Source organism: Ursus arctos, unplaced genomic scaffold (assembly GCF_023065955.2).
Source record: "Ursus arctos isolate Adak ecotype North America unplaced genomic scaffold, UrsArc2.0 scaffold_3, whole genome shotgun sequence".
Lineage (NCBI taxonomy): Eukaryota > Metazoa > Chordata > Mammalia > Carnivora > Ursidae > Ursus > Ursus arctos.
Window position 1 is genome coordinate 9,662,565 of NW_026622985.1, and position 22,462 is coordinate 9,685,026.

Sequence of the window (22,462 nt, forward strand, 5' to 3'; positions counted from 1 at the left end):
AAGGCTTGTCAACTCCATTTGGGCACAAACATTGTTCACAGGCTATGTCCACTTGCACTTCTGTACGTCATTGATGTTGGTCTCAGGCAGAAGCCCTGACATCCTCTGACGGCAAAGCAGCTGTCTCCTCCCAACTCCCGGACGTCTCAGGGCCTGAACAAACACTCCTTCCCTTCAGCAGCTTCTGCCTGCAGCCCCTTCCCTCCCCCAGTCCTTCCTGGGTCTTCCCTTATGCAAGATGCAGGTCTCCCCCATTCTCCACTCTGACTTCAGAAAAGTGAGCTCCAGCAACTGGAAGCCTCCCAGCTCTCCCAATTTCTTATCTTCCTCTCTCTTTTTAAAAAAGTTAAGTTCAATTAGCCATCATATAGTACATCATTAGTTTCAGATGTAGTGTTCACTGATTCATCAGTTGCGTATACCACCCAGGACACATCACATTACGTGCCCTCCTTAATGCCCATCACGTCTTTTCTTTTCTTTTCTTCAGTAACTTCTCCTCTGTCCTTGTTTTTCCCTCAGACCCTCTCAGGCGACTTTATTCTCCATATTCAGGGAGGTTCAGCCCTCAGTCTTACTGTTCTAAAGTCTTCTTTTTGGCCCCAGTGCATCTTTGTTTTTTCTTCTTTCTCTGGGAATGTTTTCTATTTCAACACCTCCTGTTATCAGTTTCTTCATTCACCTGGCTTCCAGGCCCCAGCTTGGGTTCCTGGACCCCTGGGAGGTCTGGGAGCACTTCTCAACATTTCTGTCAACTTGGGGAGAACCCACCTTGCTTGAATCAGGCTATGCCAAAGAGGCAGGTCTCTTTGTTCTGGAGATAGGTCGGCTCAGTGTGGTCACCAGGTGCATCCACACGGATGAGGGAAAAGCAGGGAGACCTGGGCTCCACTGAAAGAAAGCTCTTAGGTAGGGGTCCCTGGTGTGGGAAGGTGGGGGCGGCAGAATTCTGCTTTCTGCTCTGGGATGTGGAAGTCTATTTCCATTTGACAGGCCAAGAAGGGCCTCTCCGGAGAGGTTAACACTGGAGCGGAGACTGAATATGGGGAGGGGAGCACGACCGTGGAAGATCTGGGAAGACATGCTCTGGGCAGAGGGAACAAGATGTGTTGGGCTCTGGGGTGGAAGGCAGCCTAATGGTAGGCTGATGATCAAGCACAGGGCGAAGGAGAGGGAGGGAAGCTGGGTCCTGAAGGACCCTGTAGGTCAGGGAAGGACTTTGTGCTTTGTTCTAGGTGTAACAAAATCCCTGGGGACCTCTAACCAGAGTAGTGTGATCTGGTGATGTTTTAAAGAGGTCTCTCTGGTTGCTCTCTAGACGCTTCCATGCCTGTCCCTCCAACTGCGGCTTGTCTGCGTTCCTGTTTCCTCAAAGCCATCACCCTTTTTGGTCAGCCGCTCCTCGGTCTGAGAGCATGAGATGTCCCCAGAGGTGACCCTAGGACTCTGCTGTCTTCTCCTTAACTGACTTCCCTCTGTGGTCTTCTTGCACGAGGGTAGACACAGCTGGTTTACTCCTGGTGGGTTCAGATGACAGATCTAGGGCACAAAACTAGAGCCAGAGCCTGTGTCCTCCACGCTCTGAGGACAGTTGGCCATGTGCCATGGTGGCTGCCAGAGGGAAGGGTGGGTGAAATAGGTGGAGGGGATTAAGAGGTACAAACTTCCAGTCATAAGATAAATAAGTCACGGGGATGAAAAGTACAGCAGAGGGAATATAGTCAGTAATATTGTACGTAGTCACCTTGTGCGGAGACAGATGGCCACTACGATTAGCGTGGTGAGCCCTGAGTCACGAATTGTGGAATCCCCCCGTTGTACACACTGTAGGTCAACTATACTTCAGTTAAAAAATACACATTGTCTCCCTGTAAGACATATAGTAACACTGTGTATACACACTTGTAAGAGAAATGACTATTGAATTAAAAAAAAAAAAAGGAAGGACCTGACAAGCACAGCAAGGCTCCGTGTTTCTGTCCATGTGCGCTTCTCGAACAGAACAACACACACTGGGGGGCTAAAACACAACGGAAATGTATTTTTCACAGTTCTGGAGGCTAGAAGTACAAGATGAAGGAGCCAGTAGATTTGGTGTCTGGGGAGAGCCTGCTCTCTAGCTGATAGATGCCTGTCTTTCCTGTGTCCTCACCTGGGGGAAGGGGTGAGGGAGCTCTGTGGGGTCTCATTCATTAGGGCCCTAATCCCCTTCATGTGGGCTCCACCCTCATGGCCTAAAGGTCCCAGCTCCTAGTATCATCACCTTGGCGGGTAGGATGTCAGTGTGGGAATTTAGGGGGACACAGTCATTCAGACCATCGCAACCACTAAGAGGGGATAGCTGTGTATTCAAAGCCTTCATCAACAGGCGAGTCAATTCGCAGAGAAATCATTTTCTTAAAAGCCACCAGGATGACATCTCTCTGCTCCAGTAACCCATGGCCGCGTTACTGCAGTTAGAGAAATGGATGGATTGCTCTTCCGGCCCGAAACAGAAAACTCACTTGTGTTGCATGGTAAGCAGAGTCCAGTGAACAAAGACTTGCTTAAACAACACCACCACCTTCCTAGGGGAGTGGCAGGGAGGCGGGAGAGCTGGCTTCCGGACCCTGGACCCCCTGGACCGGGCGGGAGAGTGTCTGCAGGGGTCTGCTCAGCATTTAAGGCTTGGCTCTGAGGGGTGGCCCACAGGAGGGACAGTACGTCCTCCTGCAGCATGGGGAGTGCTCTCTCCTGCCACGGCAACTGTTTACAAAGCCACAGAAAGGGCAGCTTGCCGCATGTAGCTCTTGCTGGGAGGATCTCCTGCTCCTCCGGGTTTCCTGAGACCCCTCCACCACCAAGACCGGGACACACGTGTGCGCTAGCCAGGCTCCCTGCTGCGCACGCTGCCGCTCCGCGCTCTCTGCTCTCCGCAAGGCTCAAAGGGAACAGGGACATGGGCGACGGGGATTTTGCAGTTTGACTACAACTTTGCTGACATGTTCCCCTAAAGATGTCAACAGATCCTGTTTCAGGGCGAAAGCATCCTGCCTGTGGTGCTGCTTCCCTCAGAAAGGCAGCTGGCCCCACGCCCCTGGCCTCTGCTGCGCTTCCAGCCGTGTCTCTATCCCCGTTCGGACAGTGGGAGCTGGTGGCTCATTTGGCCTCTGATCATTCCTGGCTTTCCTGTGCTCTGGCCAGGCCGTGATTGCTCCTGAGAACAAACTCTGAGGCAAGGCTGGCCTAAGCCCCGGAGGGCACTTCCTTCGTTTCCTCACACGGATAGAGGGACAGAGGCAGCTCGGTTCCTGTGCCGCGCCACTGAAAGGTCTCTGCTCCGATCGGTGACAGTGATTGTTTCCCTAGGGGTCTAGGGTGGGAAATGGTCACATGTCAGCTGCCATGAATTGTGCCATTGACTTAACAGGAACATCTGTACTCATCTTGCCTGATGCTTCCCTGAATCCATTTACTCCGGTGATCCCTGTGGCTCCCGGAAGTCAACGGGGCCCCAGTTTGGGGAAAGCCACATGAGGGAGTGTCCCCAGGTGCCAAGCCAGCTCCCAGAATGCACTGTGGTTGTTCCAGAGCCCAGTGTGCAGGGAGGTGCTCCCTCCGTCTGCACAGTCCTCCTTCCCACCCATGTGTCAGGCATGGACCTACTTCCTTCTGAGGGTTTCTCCACCCCGTGCGTGGTCTCCCTAATTCTCTTGGCCTCCCTTCCACAACTTGCACACTGTAAGTGTTCAATCAACGCTTGGGTGAAGCGTCCCAATATCATTAGGAAGTGATCGGGATGGCTAGCCAGCAGTGACACACTTCTCCCATGGGTAGCCCCAGGTGCTGTTGTGGCGGGGGGTGGGGGGAGGCAGGGGGGTGCAGCAGGGTGAGAGGCAGGCTCCGAGGGGGGCAGCCCTATCATCACCTCCCAAAACGGAGCCCAGCCTGGCCCCTGCGTCTGGAAGCGGCTCTGTGGCAGGTAGCCTGTGGGCCTCTCTGAAGGGTGTTGAGTGGGGGTCTGGGAGAAGTGGGGAGGGCAGGGAAGGAAGGAGACATTTTTCAGGGAACTCAAGAAGTTGCTCTCTGGTCGGATAGGGGTTTTACAGATTCTCTATAGAGAGCATTAGCTACTTGCTCCCCTCACCAGCGGACCTGGCACCACAGGGCACCAGGCTGCTGTCGTGGGGAATGGCAGCCACAGCCTCCATGGCTCAGAGGACCAGCCCTCACCCAGCACTGCTGGGGAGGCAGCCTGTGTCCCAGTGAGAAGGGCCAGAGGAGGAACAGAGGCACAGGAAGGGGGGGGTAAGGGCCCATGGTGACCTTGAGGCTCTTTCTCAGAACCACTTCCCCCTGGGTACCAGGGACAGACCTCAGGCTGAGAGATCTGTGGATGAGTCCCCCAGGCACCTCCCTGGCCCTTAAAGAGGTTCGCTCTTGCATCGCAGAGACAGAAACCTGCCGTCCTTGAGCATTTACAGCGAGGTGGTGTGGCATCCCACGGCAGGGACGTCACGCTCGGCGGTGAGCTGCTAGGACTGCTAGACATCTGCGTCCCAGCATTTTAAGCCCTTGCCAGAAGATTTTGACCCTGTGCCATATTCTTGGCACTGCTGGGTCTTCCCGGAGCCTGACAAAGGACCGAGATCTCAGCACCAGCCAGCAAACCCAGACGCCTCTGGCCGGAGTTAATAGTCATCTGTCCGTGGCGGATCAGTTGCTTAAGATCCTGTATCGTCCTGAGCTCTCTGGTCCACAGAGAAGAATAACACATCACCCCCCACAGCTGGGTTTTTGGATCTGCTCTCCACTTGCTGACCTGGAACTTGCCCTGGAAACATGGCATCTGAACATGAGTGACACAGGGGTTGCTGGCACCGCGGTGTTCTCGGGGCTGACCTTAGCCCTGGAAGGCACGGCCAGCAGGTGAGTTCCCCGGGGGCGATCCGGGGGACGTGCAGAGACAGGCCTGTGGAGTGGCACCGCGGGGACCTGTCCGAGGGGTCTGGCAGGTACAGGGTGGAGCTCACGCTTGCACAGGGTGAGGGGTAACGCACAGTGTGGACCCTGAAGGGCTGGCTTCGCTCACTCTGCTCTATCTCTCCAGCACAGAGCTCAGGCTTGCAGAAATTCTGCCTGGACTCAGAAAGTCACCAGCTTCCCGGGTCATAAGCTTTAATGCTTGAAAGGCCCAGCGTGGCACCCATGGTCTCAACACCAACTTGGGCCTAGATTTTCCCTCTCTGAGCCTCTGATTTCCTCTGTGGAATATGAATCAGCCCCACCTTCCTGTGCTTTGTGATGCTTGGCTACAAGGTCCGAGGTGGCCGCCGTCTGGAGTGGCAGAGCCTCCTGCTAATAAACTTCCCGGGGGATCTGGTGATGATGGCATTCTCTCCATCCGTTTAGATTTATCATCTTGTTTAGGCAAAGACCAAAGGGAGAGCAAAAAGACAGAAATGTAAATGGCAGTCCTCACCATGGTGAGGCAGGGAATGGGGCCCATGGAATCCAAATAGTAGCATTATGGTAGCAGAGGGTCCTCAGTGGGGACCCCCACGAAGGGGTCAGACCAGGCACAGACTGCTGCCTGTTTTGCTAAGGAAGCGGTGGCATGACTAACCTCAGTAATCTCATCGGAAAGCTTCAGCAATGAACTTGTGCTGTAATTTGGGAGTTTCTGGAGCAAACCAATGTCCTGTGGTAACCTTTTGCTGATCCCCAGGTTGAAGGTCTAGAGGCTTCCTTCTGAACTCTGCAGGCCTGTAAAGGCCCCATCTGGCCTTTGACTGCAGACCTTTACTGTTCCCAGTTCCCAGGGGGCTCATGGGCTGAGCTGAGACTTCTCAGGACAAGGTTTGCTGCAGACGGGATGGGAGGCAAGTCTGCCCAGTCTGCCCCAGACAATCCGAATAGAGCTGAGTTCTAAAAGGTAAAGAGCTGGGGCGCCTGGGGGCCTCGGTGAAGCATCTGCCTTTGGCTCAGGTCATGATCCCCAGGGTCCTGGGATCGAGTCCAGCGTCGGGCTCCCTGCTCAGTGGGGAGTCTGGTTCTCACTTTCCCTCTGCCCCTTCCCACTCGCTCTGCTCTCTCTCAAATATATATTTAAAAACTCTTTAAAAAAAGGTAAAGAGCTCATGGCAAGGGGCTCGGCTAAGGCCCCTGTGTGGCACAGTCGTGAGTGATGCTGGAAAGGGGACACACAGGGCACTGTCCCCCCAGGAGATCGGTGGTGGGTCAGGTGGCGGAACTGATTCCTGTGAAGCCAGGAAGGCTGTAGATCATACCATGTCTGCTGATTTGGCATCAAGAAGCGATACTGTCCAAGGCACAGTGGCACCACAGGACACCACGCTGCTGTCATGAGGAATGGCAGCCACAGCCTCCATGGCTCAGAGGACCAGCCCCCACCCAGCGTAATGAGGGTGGCTCATCATGACACTACTTGGTCTCTGATGGCCGCTTCTCTCTCTGTCTCTCTCTGTCACTCTCTTTTTAAATAGGCTTCATGCCTATCATGGGGCTTGAACTCACAACCCTGAGATCAAGAGTCACATGCTCTACTGACTGAGCCAGCCAGCTGCCCCAGTGGCCAGCTCCTCTTGAACAACGTTGCAGTAAAACCTTGGAGGCAAGCACATAGCATGTACCCGTGCTCCCACGAGTCCATTGTACCCGAAAGGAAAAGGCAGAGGGGGTGACACCCTCACCCAAAATGTTCGCGTCTTCCAGGGCAGAGTGGAGAACACACCCAATGCAGAGGGGGTGCTGCTGCTTCTTGTCGAACACCTGGGGCAGATGAGCGAGGGAAACAAAGGGCAGCAGGTCACAGGGCAGGGTACCGCGGGGACCAGGGATTCTGGTCGTTCCCGTGACTAGCTGCCACGGGACGTGATTCTGCGACAGACCTCCTCCCCTCCTCTCTCCTGCCTTCAGCTTGGGTGCGTGGGGTCGGGGAGAGAGGCAGAGACCCCTTGGGCCAGGGCCAGGCTGTCCGGCACACGGACTCTGGGGTGTGGGCTTTGGAGCCTGGGGGACAGAGCGTCCATGCTACCCCGGGGCAGGGCCAGCGCGTGTGGACATTTATCCTCCTGATTGGACCAAGATCTGGTGCCACGAAAATGTAAGTAAGAGAGATTTGTAGTCCAAGGAGGCAGTGAAGAAAATCATTCTTGGTAGGTCTAAAAATCTCATAAATGTTCAATAAATATGGACAAGTTAAAATCTAGTCAATTAAAATCACTGTCATTCAGAAAAGCTGAGCGAGGGAAATAATCAGATCTATAATGTTTTTGAGAAAAATATAAGTTGGAAAGACCACATTTCATTTTAAGCTCTCCAGACAGAAGAGAAGTTTAAACGAAGAGACTCACTGGAGATGTTCTTTGGAAGACCCAGCGATGCCCCCTGGCCCCAGGCCCCATCCAATGAGATGCTACTCGGCTCCCAGGGTCCCTGCCCCTGATGCCTGTGCCTTTCTCGCCACTCTGTCCACGCTAGAAGTGACCACGTGGTGGAAATGAGTCCCTCCCCGCACCTGCGTCACCAGCCATGGACGTGCATCCACACTGCCTCCGTGGTGTTGTGCCTGGCCAAATGGGCCGTAATTCTTCAATCCTGGGTCTGGTGGCTGGTGTTTAGACAGAGTGTTGGCGGGGAGGGTCTGTCGGTAAAGCAATGGCGTCCTGCTGAATTCTGAGCCTCTGTCTGCAAACTGACCACAGCGGTGTTTCCTGCCTTGACTGGCCTCGCCCTTGTACATCTGAGCAAACACTGCCTTGTCTTACACTAGAAACCTGAGAATTTCATCCAGAATTGTCTTTTTTTCCCAAAGATTTTATTTATTTATTTATTTGACAGAGAGAGAGAGAGCGCACAAGCAGGGGGAGCAGCAGGCAGAGGGAGAAGCAGGCTCCCCATGGAGCAAGAAGCTGGGCTCGATCACAGGAACCTGAGATCATGACCTGAGCCGAAGGCAGATGCTTCACCGACTGAACCAGCCAGGCACCCCTGGAATTGTCTGGCTGTCATTCTCCTGAGTTCATTCTCGGTTGACCACTGACTGTGCTGGCCTCGCAGGCAGGCTTGGCACTCAGAGTTTCGGGTTCGGTCGAAACAGCTGATGGGCTGCCCAGGAGGGGGACCTGCTTCCACCACCTTCTCCCTCCCAAGAGTCAGAGGATACGTTGGCGAGAGGGACGGGGGTCCATGCCAAGGGCGCACACTCTGTGGGAACCTGGTTCATCCGGAGACCGCAGCTTGGGGTGGGGTCCCAGGGGCAACCCAAACGGGACAGCCACTTGTCTCTGTCGGCTGTCTCTGGCAGCAGAGGGCCGTTGGGGCTGAGGTCCCAGAGCAGGCAGCCGAGGGATACGTGCCTGGGGAGGAAAGACTAGCTGGGTTGGCTGCATCCGGGAAACTGCCATTTGGCCTGGGTCTGGGGAGCGCCCCCGCCCCCCCAGAGCAAGTCTTTCCTTCAACACGCATCTGAATTGTCCTGCTTGACATCCCAGCTCTGGGGCCTCGTTCTCTGCTCTGCTGGAAGCCACTATCTTCCCCCACACTCTAGCACCTGTGTTGCCTGGTCCCAGGGGCCCCCTCCCGCTAAGAAGGACAGTAACTTTTCCAAGGTCACAGAGAAAGTGCTTGACTAAGGCCAGGGCTGCCACATGTCACATTTCTACCTCCCCTGATGCCCTCCCCACCGTGGGGTGTGCGGCACGTCCCAGGGCTCTGAGGGGGAGACTGAGGACATCTGAGTCAGTCTTCTGAGGGGAGGGTAAACCCCAGGGTGTGGGCCTCATGCACGAGGCTGGCTGATTCCCTTCCTCCTTACCTGAATTCGGCCTGCAGCTGAGCTCACCCGCAAAGACACTCCTGATCCTACCTCACGTCTCTGGGCGTGCTGACCATGCGAGTGACCCCCCACCTCTCCGGTCATCCTGTGCTTATGCTACGCCGCCTCCCCCCGCCAAATATAATTGGCCACAGTGAGTATTTGCACCACAGAAGCCAGCAAGCACGAACGTCAGGGCCACATCTCACCCCAGAGTCTGGTTTTCAAACACCCACCACCACTCCACTGGTCAGTTCTCAGTATCCTGTGTGTCTAGATGGGTCATGCGTGGTCAGCACTCAGGAAGCAGCACAGTTGTCACGGCAGTGATGAACTTGGGGAACTAAGGTCATGTGAGGGGACCAGAGGACACACTCAGAGGTGCAGCGAGGCTCCAGATACTTCCGCAGGGCAGTTTCTTTCCTGCTCACTCGGGCTCCCAGGGGCTTGCTTGCATCGTCTGCAATGCTGCATGAACGAGTGAGCTTCTTGACGCAAGGTCCGTTAGGGCAAGTCCTGGAGAAGCCGTGGGAACCACGGGGGGCAGGAGAAGCTGGCCGTACCTGCTGATTCCCTGATGCCCCCGGCCCGCTGGGTTTCTCCACAACACTGGCCATTCCCTGCCCCGAGAACACACGTCCCTCTTCAGGGAGGTGGTGAATGGAACATTCCCCGAAAGGCCAGAAGTGGTCTCCACTGAGACACTCCAACCAACAACGAGGAGCTTCAAATGCTGACTGGCATTTCAAGGGAGCACAGAGTGATTTGAAAGAAACTAGTTCACTTGTGTATCACATTTCTGTGCTTATCAAAGGCGGTTGGAAGACCCAGGTCTGAGCCCGAGCTCTATGACTGGGAACATCACCGTGGCCTCTTTGGGCCTCCGCATAGTTATCTGGTGCGTTGTAAGGACACTTGCCTGCCACCTGGCCAGCACTGTCATGCGGCTGTGCATTCTGGGGTGTGGATGACGTACATAAGTGTGTCTCGTACAGAATCAAGGATGCTGTCATCAGTGCTGTAAAGGGAGGGCTGGGGAGTGTGGAGAAGGTCTGCAGGACTGGAGGAGGAAGCCGCTAACCCAGGTCACCCTCAAGGAGAACAGGAGGACAGGCGTGGATGCGACTCTCCCTGGAGACCCCTTGGTACCTTATGAATTTTGAAGCCATGGGAATTTATTACCTACTCAGTATATATATAAATAAACTACTTGATTAATTGTAAAGGACCATACAGGGTGAAATTGTGTAGTAATTATTGTTACATGTAACAAAGATAAAAACAAGCCCTCGAACAGGGAAGGGCGAAAGCGCAGAGTATCACCTGAGGGAAACAGTCAAGCAAACCACCCGATACACTCAATCCTTTTACTGTGTTTCACTGAGTCCACGATGCCATCCCACGTAACATACAATTTTATCTCATGTGCGACTAAGAAACAAAACATACTGGCGATTAAATTAAGACCGAGTGCTTTCTTTACACACGAGACTTTTAATTTTATTTTAAAATTATTATTTTTTTAAGACTTTATTTGAGAAAGAGAGAGACAGAGAGGAGAGAATGAGTCGGGGGAGAGACAGAGGGGGAGGGACAGATTCCCTGCTGAGCAGGGAGCCCATGATCCCAGGACTCTGAGATCATGACCTGAACCGAAGGCAGACACTTAACCAACTGAACGACCCAGACGCTCTTAAAATTATTTATTGAAAGAACACTTTTAAGCTCTTGGGCATAGGCTGTTTATATTATTTTTAAAATCAAGTATTACTCGTGCATGCAAAAAAAAAAAAAAAAAAAGGAACAAGATGTGAAATAAACACATTGGTTCTATCCGTTTAGAGTCCAGAGCTCACCCTGGGTCATGGATGTCCTGTCAGTCGCGCTCTGTGCCTCCCGGGCAATGTGATGTGCAGATTATCTTAGAGTCCTTCACTATGATTTCCGCCATGGATGCCCGTTCTGCAAAGCCCTGCATTATACAATCTGTCTGCACAAACATCAGCAAGTACAGGGGACCCAGCCTCCTGGGTTGGTGGTACCTTCCTTTCTGGGATCCACGGAGCGTTTGGTGGCATGGAGATAGGGATTGCAGTCCTTCCTCCAACAACAAGTATTTGCTCTGCTAACATATAACGTATTCCCTATGGTTCTGTTTCTGTGTCTGTGTCCACACAAGCTTTTCTTCTTAGTGCTAAACCACAGTTATCTTTCTGAAGACATTTTTGCAATTAAACTCAATGCACCAACTATGACCTTAACACAGTCGTCACTGCCGTGACCGGCTCATGCATACAGATGGTGACGACTGAGTCACAACTGTTGCCTGGCTGACGGCGATTTTAGGAAGCTTTCCAACTTCAGAGATGTGAAAATGTGAAAAAATGTTCACCTTCGAGTAGATGCAATATTGTATTATGCATACTTCCTTGGACTTCCAAGTTCTCTAAAGATCAGAAAACAGTTGACTAAACTTTTGAAAAGACAAATCAAGTATTATGCAGTCATTGAAAATTATAGTTTCTAGGGGTGCCTGGCTGGCTCAGTGGGAGGAGTGTGCGACTCCTGATCTTGGGGTCATGAGTTTGAATCCCGTGTTGGGGGTAGAGATTACTTAAATAAATAAGACCTAGAAAATAAGAAATTATAGTTTTTTTTAAAAAAAGATTTATTTATTTGAGAGAGAGAGAGCGAGAGAGAGCGTGAGTGCATGCACGCGGACGTGGGGTAGGGGCAGAGGGGGAGGGGGAGTCTTAAACAGACTCTGTGGTGACAGCACAGCCCCACGAGGGGCTCAGTCCCGCAACCCTGAGATCCTGAATGGAGCCAAAACCAAGAGTTAGACACTTAATAGACTATGCCATCCAGGTGCCCCCAAAATTATGGTTTCTAAAGACTACAGAGTAACACGAGAAAATGTCATGACATTAAGGAAAAAAGAGTGGAAAAAGCAGAATATAAAATTGGGTGTACCACGTGACTACAACAATCAGAAACACACATGTATGGCAGAGACTGGAATGGCATCTATTGAAATGTTAGCCACAACTACCTTATGGGGCTATAGATGATTTTTTTAAAAATTGCATTTCCAGGGGCACCTGCGTGGCTCAGCCAGTGAAGTGTCTGCCTTTGGCTCAGGTCATGATCCCAGGGTCCTAGGATTGAGTCTGGCATTGGGTTCCCTGCTCGGTGGGGAGCCTGCTTCTCCCTTCGCTGCTCCCCCTGCTTGTGCTCGCTCACTCTCTCTGTCAAGTAAATGAATAAAATCTTAAAATAAAATAAAATAAAATTGCATTTTCAGGAATATTCCAAATTTTCCTAAAGGACATGAATTGCCTAAAAAAGAAAAAAATTGTCATTCATTATCAATAATTACCATATAAACATTAACCTGATGCTGCCACAGAAATCTCTGTCCCCATTAAAGACATTCAGAAATGTTACATTGACACGTATTCAGATTTTTAAAATGTGCATTCTTGTTTAACGGAAGTAAGATTTTATCAGTGAAGTGAATGTTTATCTACAAATATTTAACTCTTTGGAAAAAGTTTTTACAAAGTTTGGTTGGCAAGGGCTGTGGGTCGGTAGGTGAGGGGGTAGCTAGTGGAGGCCACACTCTTGACTCCGGTCTCACACTGCTGCTAGCACCCACTCCCCTTTCTCCTTCCTGCAGAGCTCCTGTTCAGTTTGGTCCCTCAGGAGAGGCAAATTCACCCCCAGCAACAGGTGTAAGAGTAGCTAGACCCCTTGCTATTCACCGGCTCAAGAATGAGCAGGCGACTTAATTTATAACAAGGAGGAGAAAGAAAAATATATAATTGCTGGGCTTTTTGAGAATTTCTGGAACCCACCATGTCTCCTCATTCCCAGGGGATGTCCAGTGGGCCATGGGGGCCAGAGCTGGACAGTCCAGAGAATGTCCCAGAAGCAGAGCAGGAGCCCAGAGTTGCTCCCAAAGTAATGTGGCCCTCCACTTCTATGAGCAAGGGCAGCGGGGTCTCTGTCACTAGTCAGCCCGGCTTCCTGCCTCGTCCCAGACATGCCTTCGCAACATGCTCTTGAAGTTAGTATTTTCTACAGTTGTGTCGTTTCTTCCAGGACTTGCTACATTAATTGGCAAAATGAAAATGTAGGGTCTCTTGCAATTATTAAGAATTTCAAGGTAGTGACTGCACACCATTAAACCAAGGGCAGGACTCTTCATCACGAGGACCCCTTACCTGTAGTGACTAAATGCATGGGTGTGGGTGTCACAGGGACCTGGGACAGAGCATGTCACTTACAGTGGGACCTCAGGCAAGGTGCTAACCATTCCCAGCCTCCCTGTCCACACGTTTGTATAGAAAGTTAAATAAGATGACACATGTTTAGCAAGTACCTGGCATATACCAAGCACTCAATATGTGTTAACTGCCATTGATATTCTAAATCCTCATAAAATAAATAATGCCTTAATGAGCCTGGTTGTGCAGTGAGCTTAGGTTTGATTGCCACAGATGGAATTACAGGGTCTCTAAGCGTATGACTAATTTCTTACACACAGTTCTCCAAAAAGGAATGTTTTTGGCCCATTATTCTCTGAAAGGGGTCATCTGTCATCCTAGGACTTGGAAGCCGGTGAATCACATACTGCGATCTGTTACAAAAAGACACCTGTGGCTGCAATGTTGCTGGAGTGGGAGGGGGCATGGAGGGTACTGTGAACATCCCCCAAAGACTTGGCTCAGGTGAGTGACTGTGGGATGGGACACCGAAGCAGGAGCAGGACTTGGAGGACGTGACAGAGGTGGAATGGACAGGACTTGAGGAAGGGCATGTGGTGAAAGAGAGGGACGGGATCTGGGTGGGCAACTGGGTGGATGGCAAGGTCCTTGCCTAAGTGTGGAAACAGAAGTTCAGTCGGAGGGCTGGGAACAGGGTGGGGGAGATAAGCAGTGTCCTACAGTTTGGAACATGGAGGAGGATGAGATCTGTAAACAGGGAACTGGGAGGAACCAGTATAGACCGTGAGAATAATGTGGAAGCCACAGATACAGGGAACTCAAGTCCTTTTTTTTTTTTTTATTTAAGTTTTTATTTATTTATTTGACACAGAGAGAGAGAGAGAGACAGGCAGTGAGAGAGAGAACACAAGCAGGGGGAGTGGGAGAGGAAGAAGCAGGCTCCCAGGGGAGGAGCCCGTGGATCCCAGAAGGCCGAGATCACGCCCTGAGCCTAAGGCAGCCGCTTAACGACTGAGCCACCCAGGCGCCCCTGGGAACCCAAGTCCTAAAACGAGTGAGAACTCCCCTGAAAGGAATAAGTAAAGGAAGACCCCCGAGCTGGCCTTAGTTACTACAGGTAATGGTCAGATAAGTCACTGGTCAGGTACTTATGCCATGTTAACATAAAAATTAGTTATGAATACTATTTCACAACATGGAGAATGGCCACGTTTAATGCTGTGAGAAAAAGTGGGATACAAAATACAGTACAATTATTGTTTTTTTTAAAGTAGAGGAAAGACTGGTAGCAGATATGCTAGACAACCAACGGTGAGGTGGCGGAGTTAGAAATTCTCCTGTTGTACGCGTTCCGGATTGTAGTTCATCCACGAGGACTCCCGGTTACCTGTGGGCTAAGACAGCGATCCCACCACTGCCCCGAAGGTCAGTCCCGCCAAACCACGCCCATCCCGGCCACAGCCACCCGCTAAGCCCCCGCCGTCCTCTCCCCGCCCCACGCCGAGCCACGCGGGCTCCCTGTGGCCGAGAGCATCCGTGTCCCTTTCTCCACCTGCAGAATTCCCACTTCTCCTTACGTCCCAGCTTCAATCTCGATTCCTCTGCCAGTCCTGCAGACACCCCGACAAGGGTAAGCGCTCCTTGCTCAGGGACTCCCGCCGTGTCGCGGTCCGGGGAACCCGGTCAGAAACTCAGGCTCCGCAGGGTGTCAACCAGGACCGCGGGCGAGAGGCCCCGCCCCATTGCCCATCCGACCCCGCCCAGCATGACCCACCCCCTCCCCTTAGCTCCGCCCCTCCGCCCATCAGACCCCGCCCCACCGCACAGCTGACCCCGCCCACACCAGGATCCGCCCCGCCCCATCGGACCCCTCCCTCAGGCCTCGCCCCGCCTCCCATATGACTCCGCCCCCGCACCGCCCCATCTGGCCCCGCCCCTCCGTTCATCGGACCCCGCCCTCAGGCCCCGCCCCGCGCGACGAAAGTCCCACGTGACGCCCCTGCTTGTCGTGCCCTTTTAAGGCAGCGCAGCGGCAGTTCCGCTGGGCATCCTCGAGGTTGTTAGTCGCTGCGTTCTCCGGGGACCGGCGGTCTGCGCGTGCGCACCGCGGGGCGCTGTGGGACCTGCGCCGGCGAGCCGGGCGCAGCTGGCGAGGTGGAGCGCCTCACAGTCCGCTGTCTCCCGCCCGCAGCAGGCCTGAGCCTCGGATCTGCGAGGGCGCGGGGTGGCCGTGGCCTGTGTTCGCCCGCTGGGCTCGCTCCCAGGCTATGGGGCAGTCCCGAGGGCCGTGGTTCTGTAAGTACCGCCGCCCGCGCGTGTTCTTTGCTGGCGGAGATGCGCGCACACCTTCGGCCATGGGCCTCGGGGGACATGGCTGCCCCGCCAGGGCTCGGAGCCGCGGCCTGAACCCCAGCTGTGCCAGACTTCGTCCTCCTTCCCGCCGCGAGACGTGCGGGCACCCGGGTCCACGCCAGGAGCCCACCGGGTGCCGCGGGCGCGGTGTGAGGGATGCAGCCCACATCTGAGGAATGAGAGAGAGACAGAGTGTCAGGGCCTCCCGCAGTGGAGGGGAGAATTGTGCGGGTTCTAGTGTGTGCGCGGGTAGGGGAGAATACTTTTCCCTCCACACTTAGGCAGTTTGTATGTGTTTCTAAGATTTTCCTGTTTTAAGTCATCCCCACACCCAAGGTGGGCTCGAACTCACCACCCCAAGATCAAGAGTCTCACGCTCTACGACTGAGCCAGTCATACACCATAAACTTAGTTTTGAGTGAAAGGACGTGCAGTGTACTGACCCTAGGACATTTGCGACACCCTGGTCCAGCAGGACATGGGGTCACCCGTGTGTGCGTCCTCAGAATACAAAGTGTGTTGCAGACATTGCCCCGGCCCCCCAGCCGTATCCCTGGCCCACTCAGTTCTTTCGTTACTGAGCTGTCTCTTTAATAACATGTAAATTAATCAAGATGCACCCTTGCCGGGCACTCTGCAGGGACGCCCCGCGGCCTGCGGGGAGGAGTACGCCGTCATCTAAGGTTCTTCAAAATCGAGCATGGTCAGTCTAGCTTACAGTCGAGAGTTTCCGAGTTTCCGTCACTCCCCCTATTACCTTCCTTACTCTGGGCCACCTTCTGCCGGGAGAAGTCCCTCCCTCCCCTGAGGCAGAGCCATCACTCACCTTCCAAAGCCAGCTGAGGCCTCACCCGCCTGGGCAGCCCTGCTTGAGCATCTCTCCCTGCTGTCTCTGCATATAGATTTCTTAGTCCATAAGTTGTTATGTGGCTCTCCTCCTATAAAATAAATGATCCCAAGTGTTTATAAATAGTTATATATTTGTGTAAGACTAGAAACCTCCATGAAAACAATGGCTATCTGGATGGTGAGTTTGCTAATGATCGCAATTAATTCCGAAATTTCCGTAGAGGATTTGCATCAGTTGTATAATTGGAAAAAAGAAACAATTGTGTTGAATAGCAAATGAAAATCCATTTCTACATCCTGTTGGTAATTTAGCGCATATTATTTTAGACTTTTTACATAAATTTTTATAGTTTTTTTATTTTGATCACTGCCTATTTTGTACATCATCTTTTTATTTTGATTGTTTATTTTGTTCTCAGTCTTCCGTATAATTTTCGATGTATGGAAGTGTTGCAAATACAGTAAAAGATTTAAAAATTGATAAATTGGACTTCATAAAAATTTAAAACTTTGGGGTTGCAAATAGCTCCATGAGAAAACAAAAAGACAACCCACAGAATAAGAGGAAATATTTGCAAAGTATATATTTGATAAGGGTCTGGTATTCAGAATATATAAGAACTCTTACAACGCAATAAAAAAGGCAAACTAATTAAAAACTGGGCAAAAGATTTGAATACACACTTCCTCAAAGAAGATAAGGAAATGGCCAATAAGCAGCAAAAAAGCTCAGTGTCCTTAGTCATGAGAGAAATGCAGAGTTGCAGCCACAGTGAGATAGTGCTTCACACCCGCAAGGGTGGCTCTAATCAGGACAGACAGTAACAAATGTTGGAAAGGATATGGAGAAGTTGGAGCCCTCATACAATCCTGGTGGAAATGTAAGCCGGTGCTACTGCTTTGGAAAACAGTCTGGCAGTTGCTTAAGTTCCTTAAGCATAGAATTATATGACCTAGCAATTCCATTCTTAGGTGTATACCCAGGAGGAATGAAAGGAAATAAAGAATTAATGCCCACACAGAAACTTGTACAAAAATGTGTATAGTAGCAGTATTCATGCTAGCCAAAAGGTCGAAACAGCCCACATGTTGAAGGGATAAAATGTGATATATCCACTCAATGGAATACTTTCGGCAATAAAAAATGAAGTACTGATGTGTGCCACAACGTGGATATGCTAGATGCTGGGGTTGCTGTGACAATGCACCACAAACCGGGCAGCTGAACAGAACTTATTGTCTCACAGTTTTGGAGGCTAGAAGTCTAAAATCAAGGTATTGGCAGGGTTGGTTCCTTCTTAGGGCTGTGAGGACTGTGCCTCTCTACCAGCTTCTGGTAGCCTCAGGCGTTCTTGGCCTGCAGATGGTGTTCTCCCTGTGTCTTGACATTGTCTTACCCCTACATGTGTCTATGTGTCCAAATTTCTCCTTTTTATAAGGAGTCCGTGAGTTTGGAGCCCACCCTAATGACCTCATCATACCTTGACATCTGTAGACATCCAATTTTCAAATAAGTCACATTCACAGGGCCTGGGGTTTAGGACTTCCATCTTTTGCGACATAACAATGGATGAAGCTTGGAAATACGGTAAATGAGAGACCATTCACGAGACTGCATACTGTATGATGCCACTTACATCAATTGTCCAGAATAGGCAGCTCTGTAGAGACAGAAAGTGGATTAGTGGTTGCCTAGGGCTGGGAGGGGGGAATAGAGAGTGATTGCTAAAATGTATGTAAATTATATGTATATGGGTGGCAAATTGTATCTCTGTAAAGCTGTTTAAAATATGACAACAACAGGGGTGCCTGGGTGGCACAGCGGTTAAGCGTCTGCCTTCGGCTCAGGGCATGATCCCGGCGTTACGGGATTGAGCCCCACACCAGGCTCTTCCACTATGAGCCTGCTTCTTCCTCTCCCACTCCCCCTGCTTGTGTTCCCTCTCTCGCTGGCTGTCTCTCTCTATTGAATAAATAAATAAAATCTTTAAAAAAAAATATGACAACAACAACAATACATAGTTCTTGTTCACTCACCCTGCTTATCCTAATGTTAGCATATTATGTAACTAATACAATTAGCTAATCCAGAAAATTAACATCTGTGCAAAACTATTAGCTAATTTACAGACTTCATTCAGATTTCATCAATTGTCCAATTATTGTCTGATAGGATAAACAAATACCATGTTGCATTTGTTTATCCTATCTCTTAGCCTTCTGCAGAAATTCTAGTCTTTTTTTTGTCTTTGATGACCTTGTCATTTTTGAAAAGCATGGGAAAGTTATTTTGTAGAATGTCCTTCAGTTGGATTTTCTGATTGATGAGATTCAGGTTATACATTTTTGGCAAGACTGTTACAGAACTGATGCTGTGTCCTCAGTGATCGTATCAGAGGGTACATGACATTGATAAGTTTTATTACTAGTTAAGTCTGATCAGTTTGTTAGGTTGATATTGTAATTGTAAAGTTAATTTTTTTTCTTTTTAAATTAACAAATAGCTTGTGGGGAGAAATGCTGAGACTATGTGGAAGTTTATTTACCACACTTTCATCCACTAATTTTAGGTTACAGTCTTACCTACAGCAATTATTACTGTGGTGTTTACCTGTGTTTTTATTTCTAGTTCTCTTTCTACATTTATTTTTATTTTTTTATTTTTTTTTTTAGATTTTATTTATTTATTTGAGAGAGAGAAAGAGAGAGCATGTGCAAGAGAGCGTGAGCCGGGTGAGGGGCAGAGAGAGAAGCAGACTCCCCGCTGAGCAGGGACCCTGATGCGGGGCTAGATGCCAGGACTCCAGGGTCATGACCTGAGCTGAAGGCAGATGCTCTACGAACTGAGCCACCTGGGTGCCCCTCTTTCTACATTTATTAAATGGAATTCTGCTGTAAGGAAGAGCTGTCTTTTCTCCCCCATTTTTATTATTTGTTTATAATTTTTTGTTTTATTTTTTTAAGTAATCTTTATACCCAGTGTGGGGCTCAAACTCATGACCCTGAGATCAAGAGTCATATGCTCCACTGACTGAGCCAGCCAGGCACCCCTTTTCTCCCCAGTTTTTAAATTTACTTTTTCAGTTGTTTTATTTATATCAGCATGGACTCATGGATTTTTATTCTATTGATTTCAATCTGTTAGTGTCATTATTTACTATGTTGCTCAAATTGTCCCTGATTTGGCCATTGAGAGCTTGTTGTAGCGAGCCTCTAAGATAGCCCCCAACAATTCCCACCTCCTGGTATTCAGGCCCTTGTGTAATCTCTTCTCCTTGAGTGTGGGCTGGATTTAGTGATGTTTCGTGAATAGAAAAGGTGATGGGATGTCATTTCTGAGATTAGGGTAAGAAAAAGACTGGCTTCCATCTTAGGCAGCCTCTCTTGTTGTCTCCTTCTCTTGCTTCCTTGCCGCCTTACTCCCTTGCTTTGATGGAAGCTAGCTACCATATTGTGAGCTGCCCTATGGACAGGCCCCTGTGCCAAGGAACTGAGAGAGGCCTTTCAGCAACAGCTAGTGAAAAACTAAGGCCCTCAGTCCAGTAGTCCCCAAGATCATCCTACAACCTTACTACTATCCAATGGTGTACTGGATGTTATAGCCATTTCTATAAAGCAAGGAAAATAAATAAAATGCAGACAGTGGAAAGAAATAAAAATGTTTTTATTCACAGACCACATGCTTGTCTGTACAGAAGATCTGAGGGAGATTACAAAAAGCTTCTAGAACTATTAACACTTTAGCTGTTACAGATGCAAAATCATCTATAGACATTAATTGTATGTCTATGTGCTAGCAACAATCAGAAATTGAAAAAACATTTTAATGCCATATACAGTACTATGAAAAATATTAAATGCTTCTGAATAAACTTGAGAAAAGATATGGAAGACCTTTACACTGAAAGCTACCAAACATTGCTCAGAGAAATTAAAGGTCAAAGTAATGACAAGATAGGCTGTGTTCATGGGTTGGAAGACTCAATGTTGTTAAGATATCAGTTCTTCCTGAATTAGTCAGAATATTCAATGTAATGAAAATCAAAATCTCAGCTGGGGTGCCTGGGTGGCTCAGTCAGTTAAGTGTCTGACTTCAGCTCAGGTCATGATCTCAGGGTCCTGGGATCGAGCCCACATCAGGCTCCCTGCTCAGCGGGGAGTCTGCTTCTTCCTCTCCCCATCCCCCTGCTCGTGCTCTTTCTCTCTCTCAAATAAGTAAATAAAATCTTTAAAAAAAATCCCAGCAGGCTTTTTTGGTAGAAATTTGCAGGTTGATTCTGAAGTTTATATGGATACACCAAGGACTCAGAATGGGAAGACCAACTTTGCGGAAAAAAAGTGGGAGGACTCAAGCCATATGATCGCAAGATATATTATAAAGCTATGCAATGAAGAAGATGTGTTGACATAAAGATAGCCAAGTTATCTTGAAATAATGAAAGAATAGAAGATGAAATATGAAAATGAAAAAAGAATAGAGAGTACAGAAATAAACCCACATGTTGATTTTCAGAAAGGTGCTGCCATAGACTGAATGTGTCCACCTAAATGTCGTATGTTAAATCCTAATCTCTAAGGTCATATGGTATTAGGAGGTGGGGCACTTTTCAATTAATTAGGTCATGAGTGCAGAGCCCTCCTGAGTGGGATCAGTGTCCTTATAAAAAAGAGACCCTAGGGAGTTCCTTTGTCCCTTCTGTCATGTGAGGATACAGCAAAAAAAACCAGTCATCTATAAATTAGGAAGTGGACCCTACAGATACTAAATCTGCTCGTGCCTTGATCTGGGACTTCCCAGCCTCTGGAACTTTGAGAAATCTCTGTTGTTTATAAGCTCCCCAATCTATGGTATTCTGTTACAGCAACTCAAATGGACTAAGATGGACGCCAGAACAATTTGATGGAGAATGGCTCTGGAACAATTAGATAGATGCATAAAAAATAATCTCAACTTTACCTCACATAAAAATGGAACATAGACCTAATTGTTAAATTAAGTTAGAACTATAAAACTTCTAGAAAAAAAAACACAGAAAATCTTTGTGACCTTGGGTATAACAACGATATTTTAACTATAACTTAGGCATGAGCTATACAAGAAAAAAATCAATAAATTGGACTTTATCAAACCATGAGGAAACTCTGAAGTGTGGAGAGAAGATGGCAGACTTGGGAAGGGATCTTGGGATCTGAAAATGACATGACAGCGAGTTCTCTTTTTACTTAATACATCCTGGAGAAGCCAACAACCTGGAAATACCAGTGGGAGTTTGGGGAGGGGGGAAGCCCCAACAGATTCCTGTTCTCTTTCACCCAAGGACCAGGAAAGGGGCAACTTAGCAACACAGAAAACTTATAGGCAATAACTGCTTTGCTATAGCCAAACACCATGGAACAAAATGGGGCTCCATCCGCATTAGCAAAGGTTAAGTGGGGAGCCTAGACTTTGATGATAGCCATGTTGTAAAGAGGCAATCCTCCTTCCTTGCTGGGGTGATGTCAGAGGAGGCCCAGAGGAGATGGGATTGTCATGCCCCCCACAGTGATGATACCTTTTCTGTCTCACAGTGAAGGCCACATGGGGAGCAGTTACAAGGCATTCCTCACCCTCTGTATTGGTGTTCTTTAGAGAAACTAGGGTGGGGGGTGGGAAAAGGGAGATATATTTATTATAAGATACTGGCTTATGGGAATATGGAGGCTGAGAAATCCAATGATTGGCTCTGTACAAACTGGAGACCCAGGAGAGCTGGTGGTGTGGTTTGAAGGCTGAGCACTGGAGAACTGGTGGTGTGGATTCCAGTCTGTGTCTGAAGGCCTGAAAACCAGGAGCACTAAGATTGATGTCTTAGCTCAAGCATTTAGGCAGAGAGCCAATTTAACTTTCCTCCACTTTTTTGTTCTGTTCAGGCCCTCAACAGATTGGATATTACCATCCACATTGGGGAGGATCATCTGTTTCATTCAGTCCATCAATTCAAAGGCAAATCTCTTCTGGAAACACCCTTACAGATGCACTCAGAAATAATCTTTAACCAGCTGCGTGGGCATTTTGTGTCCCAGTCAAGTTGACATATAAAATTAACCATCACATTCTTGCAGCCAGGGTGGTGGATTTTCATCTTCAGTTGGCTATAATAAGGTGGGGTCTTCCTTCTTGTGCTTGTGTGATGTCAGAGGAGGCCAACAACCTGGAACTGTGAGAAAGAAATCT

At 49.5% G+C, this 22,462-nt stretch overlaps 1 protein-coding gene across 1 annotated transcript in view; it reads left to right on the top strand.

The window, feature by feature from the left end:
- Window positions 1–15,249: 15,249 nt before the first annotated feature.
- The window catches only part of URGCP (upregulator of cell proliferation), a 54,325-nt gene continuing 47,112 nt past the window's right edge, over window positions 15,250–22,462 (top strand). The window contains exon 1 of the mRNA XM_057304425.1: window positions 15,250–15,342. The gene's annotated coding sequence lies outside the window, so the exon portion shown is untranslated. The remainder of the gene's footprint in view (window positions 15,343–22,462) is intronic.